Raw genomic sequence first — 22,341 nt, 5'->3', positions numbered from 1 at the left:
GCTGGGCTTGACTACAGCCTGCTTTGTATCGTTTTACGCTACCTCTGGAGTTCCCAGCAATACGTTTGTGTTTACAGGTAAAGCCAACTTTATGAAGATCGGCGGAAGCTTGGGTTTTGTAAGATGGCTTTCCTACACAGCTTGTTGCGCAGCGAAGCACGGAAATCTATGGAGGGAGTATGATTAAAGAAAACGGCTTTAACTCATGTTTAATGGGAACTGAAAGCGCAAATGAGACACAGGCAAAGAAAGGAGACAACGGAACGAGACAACAGGAGCGCTCGTCCTACTGTCTCCTTTCTTTGTCTGTGTCTCATTTGCGCTTTCAGTTCCCATTATGCATCACGAACAGGCCCAAACCATGACCCTTTTTAACTCATGTGTTATTAAATGTATCCAAAAACCAATTCTAATAAAATTCGCTGATAAGTCAACTATACCGCTATGCCGAGTTTCGTTTACTTGTCGTAATTAGGTAGTGAAGTTGTCAACGACGCAGAATTAGTTTGCTGTCATGATAACGCAATCTACGGATGGAGATTGCCATGTATTGGAGAAAACGGTTGTAACTGCGGCTCCGCGCTTGTTCAGTAGGTGTCAATCACAATCGGTGGAACGAGTTTCGATATTTTTTTCGTAAAACATGCAGTTGGTTGTTAACTAAGAATGATCACACCAAAACAGCATACTAACTGAAGAGAGAAATAATTTATTTTATAAAGGTGTGATGAGACTTCGCCTTGCACACGTTCTGAAACAATTAAACAAGGGAAAACAGGAGAAAAGACCAGCCTGGTTGTTGGTTTTACAAAAAATAACCAAAATGACAGCCGGTATTCTACACTAGCTAAAAATCAAAGGACCGCTCAAGGCCAGCAATGAGAAAAAGCATCTGTGAAGTACGCTGCTGTGCTTCTTCCCATTACCAAACTTCAGTAGTGGGTGAAGTGGCCGCCTGCAGAAATGATGTCGCTCATCCTTTTTGGCATCGACTTGTAAAGTGAAACCACAAACTCGTGGTTTGCTCGAAGGCTGTCCCATTCTTCCCGAATGGCGGTCCAGAGCGCGTCCGCTGTGCCTCCTGACAAGTGGCGTCTGGAGAGGCGCGACTTCATGACCCCCCACACATTCTCGATCGGATTTGCATCCGCACCGTTCGGAGGGCACTGCAGAGTGCGTACGCCCAGATCTTCCAGCAGGGTGGTCGCCTGACGTGCCATGTGCACGGGGCTTCTGTCCTGCTGAAAGATAAAGCACCCGTCGGGGAAAGGCCCATCGAGCACGTAGGGGATCATTGTGTCTTGTAGTAGCGCACTGTAGCACGACGCCGTGAAGCTCCCTTCAATACGGACAAGAGGTCCTAGCCCCTCCCGGCTCATGGCTCCCCACACAGAGACTGCGCAGCGGCCGCTTGAAAGGACACTGTGGATATAGTCCGGGTTGTACCCGAAAATTTAGAAGAGAGCGGATTTACAGCCAAAAAACATAAAAAATGTAGCGGACCATGATAAAGGTTACGACACGCGTTGTGTATTATTTCATGCAGACAGCCTGAAAAGCATGCATTAGATATGATGCTAACATGAAATTATTCCAAATTACCTTGCACCGTCAGTACTTAGACATAAACTGACATTACCAAAAAGACTTCACAGAAAGGATTTCTGAAACATTTTTGGAACAGTTAATCCACGTAAGCTTTCGCCATTTCCAAATAAGTAAACGATGTGGAAATGAGAAAGTGAGAGGAGCCGTTACCTCGAATTCAAGGGCCTCCATACCCGCTGCTGCTGGTCCCAGCGAGTACAAAGGTAGATTCGTCCGAAAAAATCACAGTGCCCCACTCTTCTTGGCTCCAATGCTGGTGTTCCTGTTCAAATTTCAGCCGCTGCTGGCATTGTCGCCCACTCAGGAACGGCTTTTTCGCAGCCACACTTCCTTCAAACGCCGGCGTATTGTCGGCGTCGACACTTCCAAAGACAACTCGTCATGGATTTCCCTCGCATTCAGAAAGGGGTCTGCGACAACTGCCGCAACAATGAGTTCGTCCTCGACGTTTTGCGTGACCCTTGGTCGGCCAGGCCTCTGGGCATCCGCAATCCTTCCTTCGTCTCGAAAGGCACGAATTATGCGGCTCACCGCGGTCTTCGATCGGCCCGTCCGTTGGCATATGACTCGCTGCGGCAGCCCCTCCAAGAAAACTCTCGTTATAAGATTGCGATCTTCCACCGGAACACGTGGTGCCATTTTGCTATACTGAGCCCCCTTGTACTGCCCTCCGAACTGAAATACGTTTTGCGGGGAAGCACCGGCCAATCGTAAGCTAGAGCGCACGACAAGAAATAGCGTCACTGCTGCATCCGTGCCGCACATTTCAAAGCTACATGCTCGCCATGCAGATAAATGCTCATGTTATCAGTACCTTTGACGCCAGTCTTTAGTAGTTTTTGTTATTTTTTCTTCAGGGCTTTACTGCGCGCTAGTCCTGATATGTTGCCGCAAAAGAATGATCTTGGCAGCCGGTAGGCTAAAATGTAAAATCTGGTTGCGATATTTCAGAGCAGTATGCTCGAGTCTAGATGGCATAATAATTATGTCGCGTTTCGCGTGGTATATGGGAAGTAACATGGCCACGGGGTCCCAGATTACCCGAGTATTCGCCCGCTTCACAGCATATGTGTTTCAAAGACGACTGCAGCCAAAACGCCCGTGTGTTCGAGGTTGCGGCGCACGTTAACGATACCCAGGTGGTCAAAATTACTCCGGGGCCCTCCACTATTGCGCGCCCCATCACCTGTGTTGCGTCGGCGGGTTAAAACCAACAATTGGGGCTAGTCAAGCTGTTTTTACGGCTTTTTTCCCGGCTCCCTTTGCGGGAAAGTGGTATGTTTGTTCTTTTTTCGCGCAAGAATAAAAATCAAATCAAATCGATCAAAGACCACCACCTCCTGCAACCTTTGCAATATAACACTATCTCTTCTCCGCCCCTAGCACCTGCTAGGTTCTCCTTCCCTTTCACTTCTCCTTTGCTAAATGCAAAGAACGTTCCCTCACCTAAATTAAGTTTTCCCCCGTTCGAAGGTAGCACTCACAATTTGTTGGGAGAGCGCGAGTATTTCTTTTTTTTTATTTTTTCATCTTAGTGCAGCTCAAGCAGATCATAGTTTTTGTTTTAATTCTTGCTATTGTCTCACATTTACGAAACATTATTTAACGCGTTGATTTTTATTGGATGTCGTAAACACTAACCCAGCGTGTATAATAGCCACGAAAAAAGAATCTCGCACTATCGTTGTGTTATGAACCTGTATGAGCAATGGGAGAAGCTGAAGTAGTTTGCAACGGTTTTTGTATTTTAAAGTAAAGCTTTCTACCTCTACCCCCCAAGGGTTCTTTCGCGACCGTTGGTGTCACCAGAAAACTCCAGCGAACAAATAAAAGAATTTACTGGCACCACCGGGAATCGAACCTGGAACTAATAGCCTAACAAAGCGAGAGCCCGTTGACTTACCGATTCAGCTACGAGCCTTTTTTTTGTCTTTATTTCCTTTTTTTTTAAACATTTTTACAAGTCAGCGATGTAATAAAAAGCGCCTGCCATGTTTTGGCTGGCGGAAACTATTGTAAACATCAAATGATGTCAATTTTTGAAGCACTGGCAAAATTCCCGCGTCAGGATTTTCCACTTCGTACAACTCGCACAGATAGTTCACTTTTTCCCTGAAATATGCGCTCACAGTTTGCGCATTGACATCCGCATGGCGCACCGCCATTCGAGAGCGCCAGATACTATACAATCCTAAAAGCATGATCATATCATGCGGTACATCGTCTTCATTGTTTACACTGAGGAACCTGATTCCATAGGGTGTCACCGGATACTCCTTCTTTAGGGTTCTCATGAGGACGTCCCAAAAGAAAATGGCATCCCAACAGTCTATAAACACATGTTCTGTAGTTTCAGGTTTTTGACAAAGAACGCACAAGTTGTTCCAAGCAACAAAAAGACCTCGCTCTTCCATCCATGTTTTCACAGGGAGAGTGTTGGTGTGCAATTTAAAAAAGAAGGTTTTCACAGAGGCTGGGATTACCATAGCTTTCACCCTGGACAACACATCCTGTCCTCGGCCTGCAGAGTACACTGCTCGGTACAGAGGTACAGGAAAGAGAATTTCATTCAGATCTTTTTTCAAACCCTTCCTGGAAACATTTGAGAGATAATCCAAAGAAAAACGCACAGAAAGGAATCTAACTGCGTCAACTACTTCTTTCAGATAACCTCTAATTGTAGGCCGTTCCTCGTTGCATGAAGAAACGATGAACTGCGGTAAAGCATTGGCAAGTGCAACTTGGAAAAAACTTCGCAAGAAAGGGTCATTTGAGTCCCTGAAGAACATAAAACGGTTAACAATTTGTCTTACGTATATATGCAATAGCCCGAGCCCTCCCAGCTTCACTCTTCGAAAAAGAGAACTTCGGCTCGTGCGTTCCCATGTTGAATTCCAAATAAAGACAGCAAAAATACGATGCAACTTATTCACATGAACACGGGAACAGTGAATAGCTTGCATAACGAACCACACTTTCGCCAGAAAAAACAAGTTGCAGACAGTGGCCCTTGCAAAGACGGACAATGCACGGCCTCCCCACTTTGTGGCTTTGTCACGCAGTCTTTGGGTTTCGCCTTGCCAATACTGATTGCTGTCCAAATAACTCTCCATCGGTACTCCCAGGTACCGCCCAGGCGTGGTGGTCCAATTTACATGTTCAAATACAGTCGGTGTTGATTCCCAGGTTCCGTGCCAAAACCCGGCACATTTCTGCCAATTGACTGAGCTTTGGTTGACGTCACAAAATTCTTTGGTTATCATGACAGCTCTACTCACACTTTGTTCGTCTGTGCAGAATATGGCCACATCATCAGCATACGTTAGCAGCTTGACTTCGCTTGCATGCAACACAAAACCTCGTACATAGCTATCATTGATAATCTTTAAACAAAAGGGTTCTAGAAAAATACAAAACAACAATGGGGAAGCAGGGCACCCTTGCCTCACTGATGACAACACTGGAATGTACTCGGTAACACTTTTGTTAATTATCAGCTGCGTGAAACAATCATGATACGCCATCTTAACGCCCTTTAAAATAACATCTCCAACGTTTATATGCTTCAAAACTGAAAAAAGGATCCCATGACAGACGCGATCAAAGGCTTTCTCAAAATCTACTTGTAACATGGCTACTTTACGAAAAAACATGTCACAGCACTGCAAGACACTTCGCGCTACGTGAATGTTTGTTACAATACTGCGACCTTTAATGCCACATGTCTGATGTGGCCCGACAATCATACTGATCACACTCTGAAGTCTTTTGGCAATAATCTTCATTAATATTTTATAGTCTGTGTTGGCCAAAGTAATGGGTCGATATCCTGTTACAGACTGCCTTTTCAAGGGATCCTCAGATTTTGGAATAAGAATGGTGTGCGTGCGGGTGAAAGTTTTTGGCAGCGCACCATTTTTGAAAGCTTCCTCGAATACAAGAAACAAAAAAGGGGCAACCTTATTTTTATACATCCTATACAAGTCGGAACCCAGACCATCCGGACCCGGCGCTTTCCCATGTTTTAACTCATCAATTGCTGTTTCCACTTCTTTCAAACAAATGGGTTCTTCGAGTATTTTCCTAGTCTCGTCATCTAACACTGTTAACAGTGAAAGAAACTCTCGCTCAAAAACATATACTTTGGGACTTGCAGGGCTGAAAAGTTCTGTGTAAAACCGCACAAACTCTCTTTTTCTTTGTTCCTCCTCGCGCATAGCAACACCCTGACATGTTATTTGTTCAATTTTGTTGGCCTTCACATAACGCATCTCATCTTCTAAAGCGCGCTTTGTGGGCGCCTCCCCTGCCAGCAACCTTTCTGCACGTACTCTAATTGTTGCCCCCCTGTAGCGTTCCTGATCGATCGCCTCAAGCCTGCTTTTGATGGTTGCGATATCGTCGCCGAACAATCCTGGCATCTGGCACTCTAGCTTCACCATACGACTGAGATTGCGACGGATGGTATCCTCTTCCTCCTTTTCAGTTCTTTTAATGCAGACCGCTCTTTCAATGGCCTTCATTTTTATGTCCTGCTTGAAAAGCTCCCATTTTTCTGCCCACCCAATTTCAACTTCATCTCTGCACTTAACGAGAATCTCCTCCACTGTTTTATTGAAAGTGTTGTCCTTTAGTAACTTAGCATTTAATTTCCACAACTCCCAACTAAATTTCTTGCACCCCTTCCCCTTCCCCCCTAGAAAAAGGGAGACAAGACAATGATCACTAAATGATACCTGGTCGACTGCATAATTATTGCACGTCGACAAGAGCTCCAGGGAGACGTATATCCGATCTAGGCGCGCATGGCTGCTTCCTCTGCTCGGGTAACACGAGCACGGTGTGCTACACGCACTTTCAAAGCTACGAGCCCACGCGAACACGGGAAGACAAATGGTGTACTCACCAAGCACATCTACGGGTTTACCCCCTGCCTTCTCGTTGAATGCCACGTGAAAGCGTCACACGCCCACTCACTCCCGTCTAGCGGCCCTGTGCGCACCTTGCTCATGTGCTAAGAGTTACAAAAATTAAAGGAAGCTCACACCAATCCAAGGAATCTCACTTTTAGTACGCCAATGTGCTAAAGCCTGTGGCCTCCAGTGTTCACGTAAAAAATCGCAGCTCCTTGTCGTCCGCCCTCACGCCAAATCAAGGAATACATTCAAATACTCCTTCATGACCAGGCCATCACTCCAAACCCCAGCATCAAGATCCTGGGCCTACATTTCCAGGCCAACACCAAGAGTGACGTCTCCTTGCAGCGCCTCAAAAACAGCATTAATGTAATCATACACATGATCAGGCGAGTTGCCACCGAGAAGCGAGGCCTAAAAGAATCCCGTACCTTTCGGTTAATTGAAGCTTTTGTCCTCTCGAGAGTTCCATACGACAAACCCCTATCTTCTTCTCGACGAGGAAGACATAGAGATGCTTTATATAATGATTAGAAAGGCGGTTGAGTAGGCCATTGGTCTTCTCATGAGTGCGTCCACATTGAGGCTGCTTAGCACGGGCTCCACAACACCGTGGAAGAGCTGATAGAAGGCTATCTTTCTAACCAGAAGGTCCGACTTAGAACTGCGGTGAGTAACCGCATGCTTCGCCAGATTGGCTGGGCAGCCCAGAATGTCACTCTGCTTGAAGTACTGCCAGACTCTTGGCGACTAAAACTAAAGATGCTCCCTTTGCTTAGAAATATGAACCCCTCACATGACGAGCGTCAACAAAAAGCACGGTCTCAAGCGCTAAACACCACCCTCGGTGGGGCTCATGCAGTTATCTACACAGACTTCTCCTAACATCGAGGGCAGCAACACGCCATCACCCGCCGCGGTGGCTCAGTGGCTAAGGCGTTGCGCTGCTGAGCACGAGGTCGCGGGTTCGATTCCCGGCCGCGGCGGCCGCTTTTCTGATGGAGGCGAAAGGCAAAAACGCCATGTGTACGAGATTTCGGCGCACGTTGAAGATCCCCAGGTGGTCAAAATTAATCCGGAGCCCTCCACTACGGCGCGCCTCATCGCCTGCGTTGCGTCGGCGCGTTAAACCCTACAATCAATCAATCAATCAATCAAAGCAACACGCCATCATCGTGGATACCTCCAGAACCAACCTCCTTGCGTTTACCTCGCTTAGGATCCAACAAATGACGGCAGCAGAAGAGGCAGCCATCACCTTGGCTGTCACTCAACCAGGGGTTCGGAGGGTAGTCACCGATTCCCAGCAAGCCTACTGGAATTACCAGTCGGGTTGGGTGTCCTGGCCTGCACTGTGCGTGCTAAAAAACCACTCCCATCTGGACACCGCCTCATGCTTCAATTGAGGGCAACAAATAAGCCCACCCAACAAGCCTGCGCTTTTACCTCCCGTGCTATGGAGCTGCACGAGGACAGTCACCCGCTTGTCACGTCCAGGGAGATAATCCAGCATTATCGCCTTCTGAGAGAGACCGCACCTTCGCCTTACCCTGACCTTTCCAGAGAGAACCCTACGGCTCATACAATCCGGGCTACCCGCCGCGGTGGCTCAGTGGCTAGGGCGTTGCGCTGCTGAGCACGAGGTCGCGGGTTCGATTCCCGGCCGCGGCGGCCGCATTTCTGATGGAGGCGAAAAGCAAAAACGCCCGTGTGTACGAGATTTCGGCGCACGTTAAAGATCCCCAGGTGGTCAAAATTAAACCGGAGCCCTCCACTACGGCGTGCCTCATCGCCTGCGTTGCGTCGGCGTGTTAAACCCTGCAATCAATCAATACAATCCGGGCTCCTTCCCACAGCCTACGCGTCTACACGTAATGCATCCGAATCGCTACGACGCTGAATGTAAACTTTTCTCAGAAGTAGGAATACTCCTCCCCGTAATCGGGGTGTGCGACTTTAGCCCTGAGCACCCTCCTCTCTTTCCGTCAACTACCCAACAAGAGCAATGGGAGATGCTGCTGTCCAGGCCCTCTCTACCTACCCAGCTTCAGCGGGTGGACAGAACGCAGACCGCGCGGACTGCATATGGGTCCCGCAGAAGAAGGAATCACTCCCCAAGGCTGAATTCTGGGCCGTTCAGAAATCTAATCAGAAGTATTTCTTCCTCCTCCTTCTCAGCCGCAAGTCTCGTCGCCTCCGTCCGCGGCGCAGAGACGGAGAAGTCAGATCGTCTAACACCGGGTTGGCGCTTACTTTTATTTTATAAAAAAAAGTTTCCACTCTTTCTCCACCAATACAACTCAACAAAATACCGTTCATGTATCATGCATTGATGTAACCTTACCAAGAATATCTCTTTGAAGTAATAAATGGTGTGGTTGAGTGCATTTCACTTCTCTCTGGTTTTACTATTTGTAGAGCGATGTGAGTGATTTTAAGTAACGTCGCATGAGTAATCGTTATGGGTGCCGTTTACAGCTTTGCTTTCCAACCACATTCACGGGGTGGATTGGCGCGATTTTTTTATTTTGCCTTTAACGGCTTTTTCAACTGTTCTTGGCGGTGTAGTTGAATTGATTGACAGGCAGGCAGCAGACCGACATTTTTGCTTTTAGATAGCGAAAAAAAGGATTCAGCATTTAAAACTAAGATAGCAGTCCCGTTGCAATGCATCCTTTGTCAGAGCAGGGCAGAGCGAGCAACGCACGTTCACCCTCGCCCTCGGCCGCTGAAGCGTGTGCGAGGAAGACGGGTTGAGCAAAGAAAGTGACCCCTGGCGCCAAGCGCTGAATGTGACCAGCGTTGCCGTTTGAAGCGAAGGAAAAGACAGGCTAGCGAGCGTGGTTGGACGCGCACGCGCACATCAGTGTCTCGACACCAGAAGTGCAACGTCAGATGTCGCGGCGATGCATTTTGCCACGCGCTCGCGTGCCCCGGCTTATTTTGACGCGGGGTGTACGTACCAGTCTGTATTCGTCCGTCGCGGCGGGGCTGACGAGGCCGCGGTGCCGACGGCTGGGCGTTCGTCTGTTGTGGCTATCGCGGAATGGTCGCTTTCCCGTCCACCGCGTATCTTACAACTCTTGCCGCTCGTGCACTTAGAAGCATTGAACGTTCAAGTGGTGTGAGGTTGTTAAATGCAAGCCCGAGCTCCTCGGCGAGAGTTTTGTTCTCCGGATCAGGCGATTCCATGACTAGGGCTGCAGGTGCACTAGGTTTTACTAGTATTTTTAAAATGGCCGCCGTCTCGGTCGACTCCCGCGTGTGGGTGCTATATGGAGTCGACATACTAAGTATCTATTTCATGGACCGGCTCGTATGACGCTATTGTTCTCGTGACGAAATGTGCAATTTTAGCGGGAGATTTAAAATTTTGGCTTAAATTGCCTTATTTCTCAGTGAATAAAGCATCATTTGCATCCGGGGAAGCGCTTGGGGTACTATGAAACACCTAATCTTTCGAATAAAACAAACTTTTGTTTTCCCTTCATGGCTCCTTTAACCGCCTTCTTCTGTCCTTCGCTTTTGCCATTTTCTTTTTCCCTGGCGAACGCCGCGCGCCACTGACCAGTGACCAAGTCGCCCCCGCCCCCGCCGCCTGCTCCCGCGTTTTTTTTTCTTTTCCCCCCTTCGCAGCCGGGAACCCATTTAATTACGCCATTTTCGGCCGGGCTGGTGGGGCTGCCCTGGAGCAGGCATTATCGCAACCGGAAGCGTATAACAACAGATAACAACCGAAAACTTGGCTTCTAGTTTCGAACAAGTGTCGCATCAGTATTACTTTACGGAGCTTCGCGATGCCGATGTGTTGTGCCTTCTACTGCCCGAGTACCACCACAGATGGCGAAAGACTTCGCTCGTAATTGTGTCCACGAAATGCTACACGGAAAAGATAAGCCTGTGGCTGCAAAAATTTGGGCGGGTGTCTTTAACCCGACGGTGTTATCACGCGTTTTAGAGGTAAACATTGGAATTTCTGTTCTGGATTTTTAATTCTGCACGCATTGTAGCGGTTGCTTACAAACAAATGCGTATTTGCTCCTCAGCGGTCGTCCACCCTTTGTTCGGGTGGACGATCCTGGGCTGCCGGATACCCACCGGTTTCTTTAAAGGGTACAAGCGTCCCCGTACCGTAGGTTGTCTCGACGGTGGAAAAAACGCCTGGAGCTTGACCACAAGCAGCTATGGGAGGCGATGTGGTAGGTCCCTCGAACCCCTTCGGGCGGGGTCTGGGATCGCTGGGCACCCACCAGTTCAAAGGGTACAAGCGCTCCCTGTCTCGGCTGGGGATGAAGGGCTTGGACACGCACTACCACTGCGGCGGACGTGGTAGGTTCCTCTGGAGCCGCTGGTCACCCACCAGAATAAAAATGGGGACAGACGCCCCCGTACGGGGGATCCAGTGTACTGTAAACCATTCCAACACGTTGGTTTGTACCATGGGGTACGAGAATGTGGGAGGTACTTCGGTACCGCTGGGCACCAACCAGTAAAAAATTGGTACAAGCACCCCCTGCCCAGGGGATCTAGTGCTTGGGAAGTTACCCGACTTTGTCGGGAAATGCCCCGGTGGAAGGCGTCGTAACTTTTACCGCAGCTGTGGCTCAGAGGTACAGCACTCGCCTCGTATGCGGAAGGTACTGGGTTCGAATCCTGGTGCCGTGGGGCACCCATCGGTTTCTTTAATGGGTACAGGCGTCCCTGGTCGAGTGCGGACCCTTGAAAGGGGATTTCACGTCTGGAACACTGCCTTTACCCTATCGAGGGGCCCCTGACCTTTGTCCATCTGGCGGTGCCCCCGGCCATCATGCCGCGTTGCGCTATTGCCGGGGGCGAAAGAGTCTGGCGGCATGTCCTGCCACAGGCGGTTGCGAGTTGAGCGTCCATCGTGGCTGTGGAAGGCACCATGTGAATTCGTGTTCCTTGGTGGCGCCGGGCACCTACTGGTAAAATAAGTACAAGCGACTCCCCGGCCTGGCGCTCGGCCCTTGTGTGGGACTACAACGCTTGGGAAGTTCACCCGGCTTGCACGGGAAATCGCCCCTATGGAAAGGGGCGGCTGCAAAAACACAAGAACTTTTTTTTTTTTTAAGCGAAGAGTTCGTTTCGTCGTAAGCTTTGTTTTGGACCGGAGGCCGTGTATTTTTGGGTGCGTGCTTACTTCCAAGCATAATTATCAGCGGCGTAGCGTGTCCACTCGGTTGTAAGGTTGCGGTTCCTCAAGTACCTCAGTTTGCGCTTGTTTTGGTCGACGGCAGCTTGCGTGTGACCGTGTAGCGGGTCGAGTGCGTGCAAGTTCATTGTTGCGCGCAGTCATGTTTTGCGTGTAGGCGACCAGGGTAGTGTTAACAGCCCGTTGTTATGTGAATGAAGGAATTTTTTTGCGCAATCTGAGCTCGGTCAGTACGGCGTACATTGCGGCTATAGAAAGAATACAAAAGTTGCCTTTGAGTGAAAAAATTGAAGTTGAAGTAATTTAGTTTCCCCGCCTTTGACTTATGTACATTTGATTCGCATTTTCTGTTGAAGCTTTGTAAAATTCGCGTACGTTCGAGTGGTTACATGAAATGCATATTCGCACCGCAACAGTTATACGCCCTTTCTTCAGTGTAAAGTTTTACACTAGGAGCCGTTTATGTGCAGTGTGTGCGCTTACTTCAGCTTAATTGACACCGGCGTAGCCCATCGAGCCATTGCGACATGAACCAAAACACACTGGAAAAATACCTTTGAGCACAGCTATTTTTGTCCGGCAAAGCGCTTTTTTAAACACATTTAGTGTAAGAGCGTTAAACGTGGATGCGGCGGTGACCACACATCCGCGAACACGAATTTGACCAGGCCGCGGTTGAACGGTCGGTAACTCTCCTTTGCAATGCATTATTGTTATACCTGCGGAGTGTTTGTGGCGCATCCCAGACTCGGCGGTGTCATTTTATTTTCTTCACAATGGGATCATTTCACAAAGAACCAATTTGAGCAATGTTAAGTGACGTGATCGCCCGTATGCGATCACGTCTGGTAAAAAGGTACTGCATGAACAATTAACAGCCGTAATTAGTTGCATGAGCAATGGGTATATGTCTTTTATGGAGGGACTGAATCTCTTGTTTGTATGAGAAATAAGACCACAATATAATTTCACGGTTTACCCGATCGACTTATCTTCTCTGGTGCCTGTCCCCAGATTTACAAGCTTACATTTTTCACTCGGTTCGCAACTGAACCTACGGCCACACGTACGATTTAATGTATTAGGTGCACGGAATTTTTCCCGTCGCTGTACGTGCGCACGCGCACAAAAGGGGTGCGCGTGTATTTATTCTATTCACAGCAGCCTACGTGGAGGTGAAATAAACGTGCTGAAGCAACGTCAAGGCACCCAAAAATGCCCAGAAAAAAGGTAGGATGTATGTCAATAGTTAATGCGGGCGCAGACTGAGCGCCGCCTAATGAATCACAACCAACGCAAGACAGGAGCGCTCGAACTACATTTGCAAATGACGTGTACTGTGTGAGCGAGTGAAAAGACTCGATATGATTAACCGGCGGACAACTATTCTAGCCCCACGAGGGGAGGGTCATAGCGATGCGGCCGCACATCATCTCGCCGTGCCGTCCTATACTCGGCGAGCACCCCGCGCTACTCCCGCATTTTTCTGGCACCCGCGCCTCCCCGGTGCTGGGGTGGGAGCGAGGACCTGGTGCTTTCGCTCAGGCGCTGCTTTTTGAGGGCAGCCAAAATCCACTTGGAAGCCCACGCCTGCTCTCCCCGTTGGTCGCTTGCCGCGGCGGCGGCAAGCCATGGCGGGATTGTTGGCACGGTCCTTGCCTCCCTCAGATTCTGTTCACAATACAACAAAATGCAGGCCCCAGGAGCCCTTTCCGATCAACACACGCGACACAATTCACTTACTTGTACGCTAGAACACACGTGATTCATGAGCACCGGCATGGATAGCAGTTTCCGGAACGTCACCGCCTATCTTCGGGTCACCCCCGGATGAGGCGGGGGCATTGTCCTGCGCCCTACTCTGTACCTTTTCAACACCTCTGCACTCTATCATCCTGTCTTTGTCCTCGCCCCACCCCTACTTCGTCGCGTCGCCTGGTTGGGCGGCGCGCTATATGAAACCTCGCGCAGCATCGTTGGCCGTCTCGTTGTGGTTTGCGTTGCCTCGGGCCGACACGTCCCTTTCCATGTGGACCGGGAACCGATTTTAATTGTTACCGCTCTGTCCGTTAGGTTCACCGCGCGCAGCACCCGCACTGCTGCCACACATACTCTGCCTCTGGCGTATTTCTGCAACGCGGTCTTACAATCATTCAGCACGGCCCCATGGCGATGGCTACGTCCTCGGCCCGATGCGCCACTCGTGTCCACACGCTCGCCGCCGCCTTTGTCTCGCCGGTGACCACCTGACCATCGCGGCGGCGAAAGCTGCCCTCCTGTTCTGATACTCAGCCGCGCCCACATATACGACACCGCTGTCTCTGGCGTGGAGGTAGATCAAAGCCCTGGCCCTTGCCGCCCTCCGCTCCCTGTTGTACTGAGGATTCATGTTCTTGGGTATCGGGCGCACTTGCACGTGTCTTCGCACACACTCTGGCACCTTCGCTCCTTCCGCAATCTCCTCGTCCACTTTCCTCGGCTGCAGTCCTAGGTTAGGAGCCCCGGGGGGCCGGTTCTGGCGCCAGGGAGCTGCTTCAGCTGGGCGTTTCTCTGCTCTTCTGCAATCTCTTCGAGGGTGTTGTGCACCCCCAGCGACAAGAGCTTCTCCGCGCTTGCACAGTCGAAAAGCCGGAGTGTTTTCTTGTAGGCCCTTCGTATTAGCGCGTAGATCCTGTTGCGCTGGTCTACATTCCAATTTTGGAAGGCCGCCACATAGGCAATATGGCTCGCGCCAAAGGGCTGCACCAGCCGCGTGAGGTTGGCCTACTCCATGCGTCCGGCCCTTCTGCTCGATATCCTCTTTATGATGCGTATGCCCGTGTTGACTTTGGCCAGGCGGTTGCTGGTTTCGCTATTGGCTGTTTTTCCCTCTAGGAGCATGCGCAGCACTCGGATCTTTTTGACGTGCGGGGTCACATGGCAGCCGCTCGTTCTTATCGTGATTTTCTCGCGGTACCTTCTCGTGTCTCGCTTCTTCTTTCTCACTCCCTTGCTCGGTGAACACACCAGCCCCGAGCTGTGCAGTTACTCCTCGATGCCGTACACCGCCTCCTGTAGCGTGCCTTCCATGTGGGCATCGCTGCCTCCCTTGACCCAGAGCGTGATATCGTTGGCGTAGACCCAGAGCGTGATATCGTCGGCGTAGATGGTGTGCTTGACCCGGCTGACGCGCGAGAGCTGTTCGGCCACCGCGATCATCACTAGGTTAAACAGCAGCGGCGAGATGATCGACCCTTGCGGGGTCCCCACAATGCCCAGATTCTCCGGTAGCTGAAGGCCACCGGTGTGTATTTCAACCGTGCGAGCCGACAGAGAATCCCTGATGTATCTATACGACCCCTCGCCGATGTTCAGCTTCGACACCTGCGCCAGGGTCGCAGGGTGCATCACCTTATCAAAGGCGCTCTGCAGGTCCAGGCCGAGCATAGTACCGTTGCCGTCGTCCTGGTGTTGTCGTCAAAAAACTCGCTCTTGAGCTGGATAATAGCGTCCGTGAGGCCTCGCGTGGTCTCTACTGCTGTATCTGATGTTGTTGCTGCTTTATCCATGTTTTCGGTGGGTGGTGATGCTGACTTGGTACCTGTCCTCCTGACGCCTGCAGCTCCGCCATAATTTGTTGCAGTGCGGTGTCAATGTTCGCAAAGTGGTCGTTGAATGCATTGATTGTCGCGTTGTGTTGCTCTTCCATTGTGTTGCGCCTCTTGTTGATTTTGCGATCTCGGAGGCTTTCGGTGGCCCTCCTCTTACACATCAGTCGCGCTGCCGCTGTCGTCTCACCTTTCACAGTCTCCTCTTCCATAGCCTGAAGTGCTGCGGGGGCCGCGGTCTGCGCCCGCTACGCCTGTTGATGCGGCGGCGGCGGTTGCCGCCGCTCCCATTTCCGCTCCACCGCCAACTACTGCATCGGCGTGGGTCGTCCCGGTAGACCTAGCTTGAGCACCATCACTTCCTTCTTAAACTTGTCCAGCATAACCACGAGCTCCGTAACGTTTCTGTTGAGTACCTCGTTTGCTCTGGTAAGCATGAATACGTTCTCCTTGAGTAGCTCGATCTCCTCGTCCCTCTTGTCGCGTTTCTTGTCCCCGCTGTGACCTCCACCGCTGGGCCCTGGGCTCTGTTGCCATGACAGATCCCTCTTCCTCAATTCTGCTTTCGTGGCGTCCGCCCTGCTTACGCGCTTTCCTGACTTGGATCTGCCACGCTGGCTACTCGCACTCCTACTTTTAGTTCCGCTTCAGCCTCTGCTGTTCTTCCTTGAACGTGGCGTTCTCCGCTCCGTAGCAGCTGCTGTTGCTCTCTCCGCTGGCGTCCTCTGTTCCGGGTACTCGTCCGTTTTTGGCAGCTGCCGTCTTGCACGCTCCTCCTCCATTATCTTTTCCCACTTCCGCCTGGTGACCACGTAAGCTACGTTGTAACGATGCTTGCAGTCGCGACCGCCTGTTGGGTGTGGCCCCGCAGGTCCTGCATTTGACTTAGTCGTGCCCCTCGCTTGGGTTGTTGGCGCCGCAGTCGAAGAGCACTTTAGCACGGGGCTTGGGGCATACGTCCCTCCTGTGTCCGATCCTGTCTGCACACTGTCTGTAGACGTCAATGTTCTTGCGGTACAGGCTGCACCGGAGAAGTACCGTTTCGTAGCACACATACTTCCGCACCTTCAGCCCCTCAAAGGCCACGATCACCGTTGTCGTATTGCCAGTGCGCTTCGCTCCTCGCACCAGCAGGTTACGCGGGTGGACGATGTTCCGGTGGATTTCTGCCGGCGTGTCCTCAACTGGAACTCCTTGCATTATTCCCTTCACCGCGCCGTCTGGCGTAGTTTGGTATGCGACTGCCTCGTGCACTCGGTTTCCAATGCGGATTGACTGAATTCTGGCAGAGGCCAGGGCTCGTCCCACGTTCTTTGTGCTCACCACCACGATGTTGGGGTGTACATTCGGGCAGAACGTGTCTGCCGCGCTGTCTCCCCTTGATAACCCCGCTGCCGCGCGAATGGCCATCGCCACGGTCGCCCGCTGATTGGCAATATTTAGGCCTCCCCGAGGCCTGACGACGATTTTGATGGCTTCCCGTGGTAGCACATTCGGCATTTTCGACGCCCTTGCTGTAGAAGCGATCACTCTGTTGGCGTACTGGTTCCTTTCTCGAGGTCGAGATTGCCACTCGGGTGTCGCTGGCCGTATAGCCTCCTTACCTTGCGTTTTAGCTTTTCGGACCACGTGCGCCCACCCGAAGCCTCTTGAAAATTCTCTGCTGTAATTTCTTCTCCCTCGAATTCGACTTGCATCTGGCTTATGCTGGCGACAGAAGCTGCAAAATCCTCCACCGGAGACGCCGTCTTCTTTGTAGAAGAGGCCATAATTTTCGACCACGCCGAAGTTAGGCCTAGCAGTTAGGCCTAACGAGGCCTCGATTCCCCTACCCTCGGTTAGGCTTAGCGGCGGGCCCCACCTCCTCGAAAGAAATGTTGCTTGTGAGAGCCAAACAATTTGTACCTTTTGGTTGAACATGGCACCGGTCCATTTCCCGCACCTCCACACACACGGTGGTATCAAAATTACCACGGTAACTATTGATTACGCTGCGCTTATTTGCGAAAAAGACGGAGCCGATGTGAGGCACGTCCGCTCCAACCGACGACCGCAGCGCCCCCCCCCCCCGCGTTCTGTATACTGCCGCGAACCATGTGCATGCCCTATGTGCAGTGTTTACCACAACTCAATTACGCGAATGGAAAAATCGATATACCGCAACAAATTAACTAGCAAGGCTCATGTTCGATCACGCATCCCAGGTAAACAAACCCCGCGATATGCATATACGCGCCAGCGGCATCTACCCCGCATAAATATCCCATTGTAGACGAAAATATTAAACAACCCAGCCTCACTTCGTACGTGTTGGTAAAACGGCCATCTAGTAATCCTGTAAATACTACCAAACAGCGATTGTGGCGCGAAAACAAGAGCAAACTGCAATAAAAACTGTAGCGAGCAGCCCGTAGCGTTGCCAGGGTGTCTGCTTTGAAGCGGGCAAGAAAAATGGTGGCATCACCACGCAGTTCATTAGAGCGCGGCGCCGCGGGTGAGGGGAAAGAAAAAATAGGAGAGCGGCGGAGAAGGAGGGAGCAGTTGGCGCTACCTTAGTAATTTTAGCGACCTTAACTTCAGCAGTATTACAGCGCCATCTCTGAAAGTGGGCTATAAACAAGATAACGAAACACTGGCACTTCAGCAGTATAGCAGCGCACTCTATGAAAGTAGGCAATAAACAAGATAATCAAACGGGCGCCTCTAAGACGGTAGCAGCCTGGTCAGCAGGCTTATTAAGTTTTAAGGCCCTGCTCCTAAAACGTCATTGGTGACTTAACGAAAACACACGATTTAGCGGGAGAATCGAAATTTGGACTTATAATATTTAATTGCTTAGTGAATAAAGCATTGTTTGCTGCCAAACAAGTGCCTAGGGCCCTGTAAAACACTAAATCTTTCGAATAAAACAAACTTGTATTTTGTCTACATGGCCTCTTATAACGTGCCTTAAAAATGTTAACAAATTCTCCTACCCGTCTATTATTCCGTAGCATCCCTACTCCAGAAATGTTTATTCTTTTTGCCTCCATATTTGGCTTAGAATGACTAAGTACAGGTGGGTTATTCAATTGTTTGAAAGTATTGCCTGATTTGTCGCCATTATAGCACATTATCTTTGCCAATTAGGTAGTTTTGTAGAAATGAGAGGCCTAGGGCATGCTTGAGGCTTTTTCAGATTTTAGTGTTGGTTCCGTACTTCTTTTCGCCGATGTTTTTGGCCTTTGATTAGTGCGGGCGGTGTGTAATACATGTCTTTGGTGTTGCCAGACATTTTTTATCCGGTTTTAGCTTGCAAACTTCTGGTATATTTGGATATTTAAATTATTTCTACCAATTACTCCAAGTCACGCTTGTGTAACTAAGGATTGTGCTATCTACGCTGTTTATGCATTCTTGTGCAGACGCAGTGCATTCCCCGGTTGGGGCTGTCGACGTACAAGGAATGTAATGCTACGGAGTAGCACATATGTGGTCGTAATCTTTCTGCTTTCGTATAAAGAACGCCGATAAATGCTAGGATACGTTACGCGTTTTCCAGATGATGGCTTCTCTCGTCAGTGTAGTAACACCAAGTAGAAAGTGACATCGCGAGCCACCTTTACAGGTCTTATTATTGCGCTTGAAATCAGCATTGCCGGACAGCTTAAGAGGGCATGACGAATTTATGAATTAAGGTGTAAAAGTAATTACATGGGTAAATATCTTCTTTTTCATTTTCGGTCAGTGACATCCATGACTGTGTTTACTGAAGTGCACACATTAACATAAACACAGGTAGATTTAAATCATGGGGGGAAATTACATTTATGACTAACCGATGTTTTTGTCTTCAGCACTTGCTACCGCTACGTTGGTAGACCTCAATGATCAAGCCAGGATATACGTTTGGAGGAGGTTTGGACTCCAAAATGTGGAAAGCTATGGCCTCACAAAAAATTTTTCTTACTGGGCTGAACGACGTTACCATTTTGGAGAGTAAGATTTTACTTTCACCCATTCCTTATTTTTAGCAATGAAATTATATTGTTGTTGTGTAGAAGACAGTAAAAAAAACAAAAAAAGCTGCCATGCATGTGGTTAAGAAGGTTGTGTGTGTCTGCACCATGCTCCAGGTTAGCTGCACAATAGTGTTGCACTATAAAGCTACCTGTGCACAAAAAGGCTGATCATCTTTGTTGTTTCTCTGCAGATACCCATTAGAGGCTTCAGTATCGTCACTGGAGTGTGATATACGGGCTGCTGTACTACGATGGGAAAGTGAGAGCCCCTTGAATTGCGAAAAAACGTTTGAGTGGAAAATCAACCACGGTCTGGTGACGCCTTTCAAGCTGTTAGTAAACGTCACAATACCCATGATTCGAGGTTCTGGGAAAAGACAGGTCACACTGGATCTAAACAACCAAACCGAGATAATCGTAAATGCAAGCAAAAGCCAGAAAAAGGCTATATCTTCAAGTCTCGTCGGACGACGAGCTAATGGTCATTTTGTGAGGATGGTTACCAAGGTAGGTGATCGATAAACGGAATTTGAGGTGCCGAATTACAGCGCAGTGTTTTTCGTCGACGTCATGTGCTAGTATATTTAGATAGCGGCTGTGAGCAAGAAATCAGTGACATTCAGGTATTTGCGATCATCAGAATTCAAGCACCTGCGACCAACCCACCGAAAGTTTAGTCAGCCGAACATTGCAGTTTAACACCTCGTCAGCGTATCTTGCCATATGCGATCACAAAGAAACACAAGTTTTGAGTGAATAAGCTCCAGTCTCAGAAATAAAATTTCATTCCGAAAAACTTCTACTCGCTATGCAACCATTGCTGAAGAAGTATCTGTTCTCAGATAAAATGTCAGCAACACTGTAAGTACTATTGAAAGGGGCTTGAGTTACCAAAATTTTGTGCTCAACACGTGATATTTTCTCTGTAGAAAAACATTTTTCACATCCCTAGTGCGAAGAATTTCATTGTCTTTATGCTAGACTTGTGGGGCTACATTCCTCGATTGCCTACATTATTAAGAGGAGCAACAAAATGCTCACTTGAAATTCGTAGAACTACTCTCGCCTAACTGCAAGGGCTAATAGATGTCGTGAGCACAAAATGTACCCTCAAAAAATAAAAAAAGAACGCCCAGGTGGATTCTGTGACCTTAAATACGCGTACTTAAACAGCGGGGAATAGTAGAGAGCCCAGTAAACTGTCCCCGCATTTCTGGAGTTTGAGTCTGTTAAGAAAAAAACGTGTAATTGCTTGGTACGAACAAGTGATTTATGTTAGATGTCGCCTACCCAGTGCTTTAGGAGATATATGAATGTGTTCATTTTAGTAGGACCAAAAATTTATTATGTATTTCGGAAATACGGCGTTCTCGCGCTAGTTCCAGAGATACACAAAAATTGCACGATAACGGAAAAAGAAAAAAAAGCAAAGTACCTTCAATTACCAGCATTTCTAAAGTTTTAGTGGAAGTACTCCAGATATTTATTGAGGTTGAATACTTCAGTCAACTTGCCGCATATTACGTCTGCACTCTCTTAGGCCAAGGTGCCTAGGCCAAGACGCCTATTTCCATGAGTGAAACTTAAGCGCGAACATTTTTCACAGGGACGAGAAAGGGAACGACACAGGCGCTTACTATCAACTGAAAGTTTTAATGAAAACGAATACACATTTATACCACCCCCAGACCGAACAACCCAGCACGTGTGCCGTTCGCACATGCGTACGGCCGTACAAGAGAAACCGCCCCATTCCCTTCTCGTTTCTCTTCTCCTTTCCCTCATCCTCTACCCCTCTCCTTGAGAAGTTGCACTTCTTTATCTAAAATACTCAGCGACGGGTGACTTATACAATCGGGACCCTTAATCCGGATATGGAAGGCTTCTGCAAGTTCCCTGGTGGCACGGTCTCTTTGCTTAAAAACTACTACCGTGGCCGTGAAGTGCGGCTGACAACGTGGCTGATAACCGCATTTTGAACAGTGCTGCGCCAGGTGTGTGTAGGGCTTTCCTTTCAAAGAGGAATGATGCTGCCTCAGGCGTACATTAAGACAGCGGCCGGTCTGGCCGACGTACACCCGGCCACAGGACATGGGAATGCAGTACACAACATTGGTCATGCAACGAAAAAAATTGGAGCCCGTGTTTTATCAAACAACCTCGTGGGGGGGAATCGCCCCGGGAATCGAGCCTGTTGCTCACCATGGCGCATAAACTGCCCAGCTTGTTCCTGGCCGAGAACACCACCTTGACGCCGAATCTGTCAGCTGTCTTCTTGAGGCGATGCGACAGCGCATGTACATAGGGAATGACTGCCACTTTTTTGCTCTGGTCGGTATCTGTTGTGTGATGCGCGAACCCTTTCAACTGTTTCACAACTTCTCAAGGAGAGGAGGTAGATAATGAGGGAAAGGAGAAGAGAAACGAGAAGGGAATAGGGCGGTTTCTCTTGTACGGCCGTACGCATGTGCGAAGGGCACACGTGCTGGGTTGTTCGGTCTGGGGGTGGTATAAATGTGTATTCGTTTTCATTAAAACTTTCAGTTGATAGTAAACGCCTGTGTCGTTCCTTTTCTCGTCCCTGTGAAAAATTTTTGCGCTTAAGTTTCACTCATGGAAATTGCGAACCAACTAGCTCGTCTCTCCATTTTGCTTCAAGACGCCTAGCTTGCTACATCAGATGTATAAAAAAATGAAATCGATGAAGAGGTGATGTTAATGACTGTGATAAAGATGACGCGCTCATTAATAGAGTCCTGTTTAAGGAGTCTGATCAAGTCCTGTGCTTCGCAGAAAAGACAACAGAGCTTTTGTCGCTTGAGATGCTCGTTTAGAGTTCGACCGAGGGCCTAGCACGTCACTTATAGTATGGTGCCGTGTCCGGAGCTTGTATATTGAAGATTAGGAATGGCGGCGCAAACTCGTAATGGTGTGGCCTGGAAATAAAAAAAAGATGAATGAGAGACGCCTGTATTATCATTGTGATGAACGCAGGGTTCGGTGGTGGGAACCACGAGACGAGCACACGGAGTCAATGACGACAGAGGCCACAACAC

The sequence above is a fragment of the Haemaphysalis longicornis genome, unplaced genomic scaffold, assembly GCF_048455015.1.
Source record: "Haemaphysalis longicornis isolate Haplotype H1 unplaced genomic scaffold, Haemaphysalis longicornis Haplotype H1 scaffold_3, whole genome shotgun sequence".
Lineage (NCBI taxonomy): Eukaryota > Metazoa > Arthropoda > Arachnida > Ixodida > Ixodidae > Haemaphysalis > Haemaphysalis longicornis.
The sequence above is the reverse complement of the archived record's forward strand: the minus strand, read 5'-3'. Positions refer to the sequence as shown.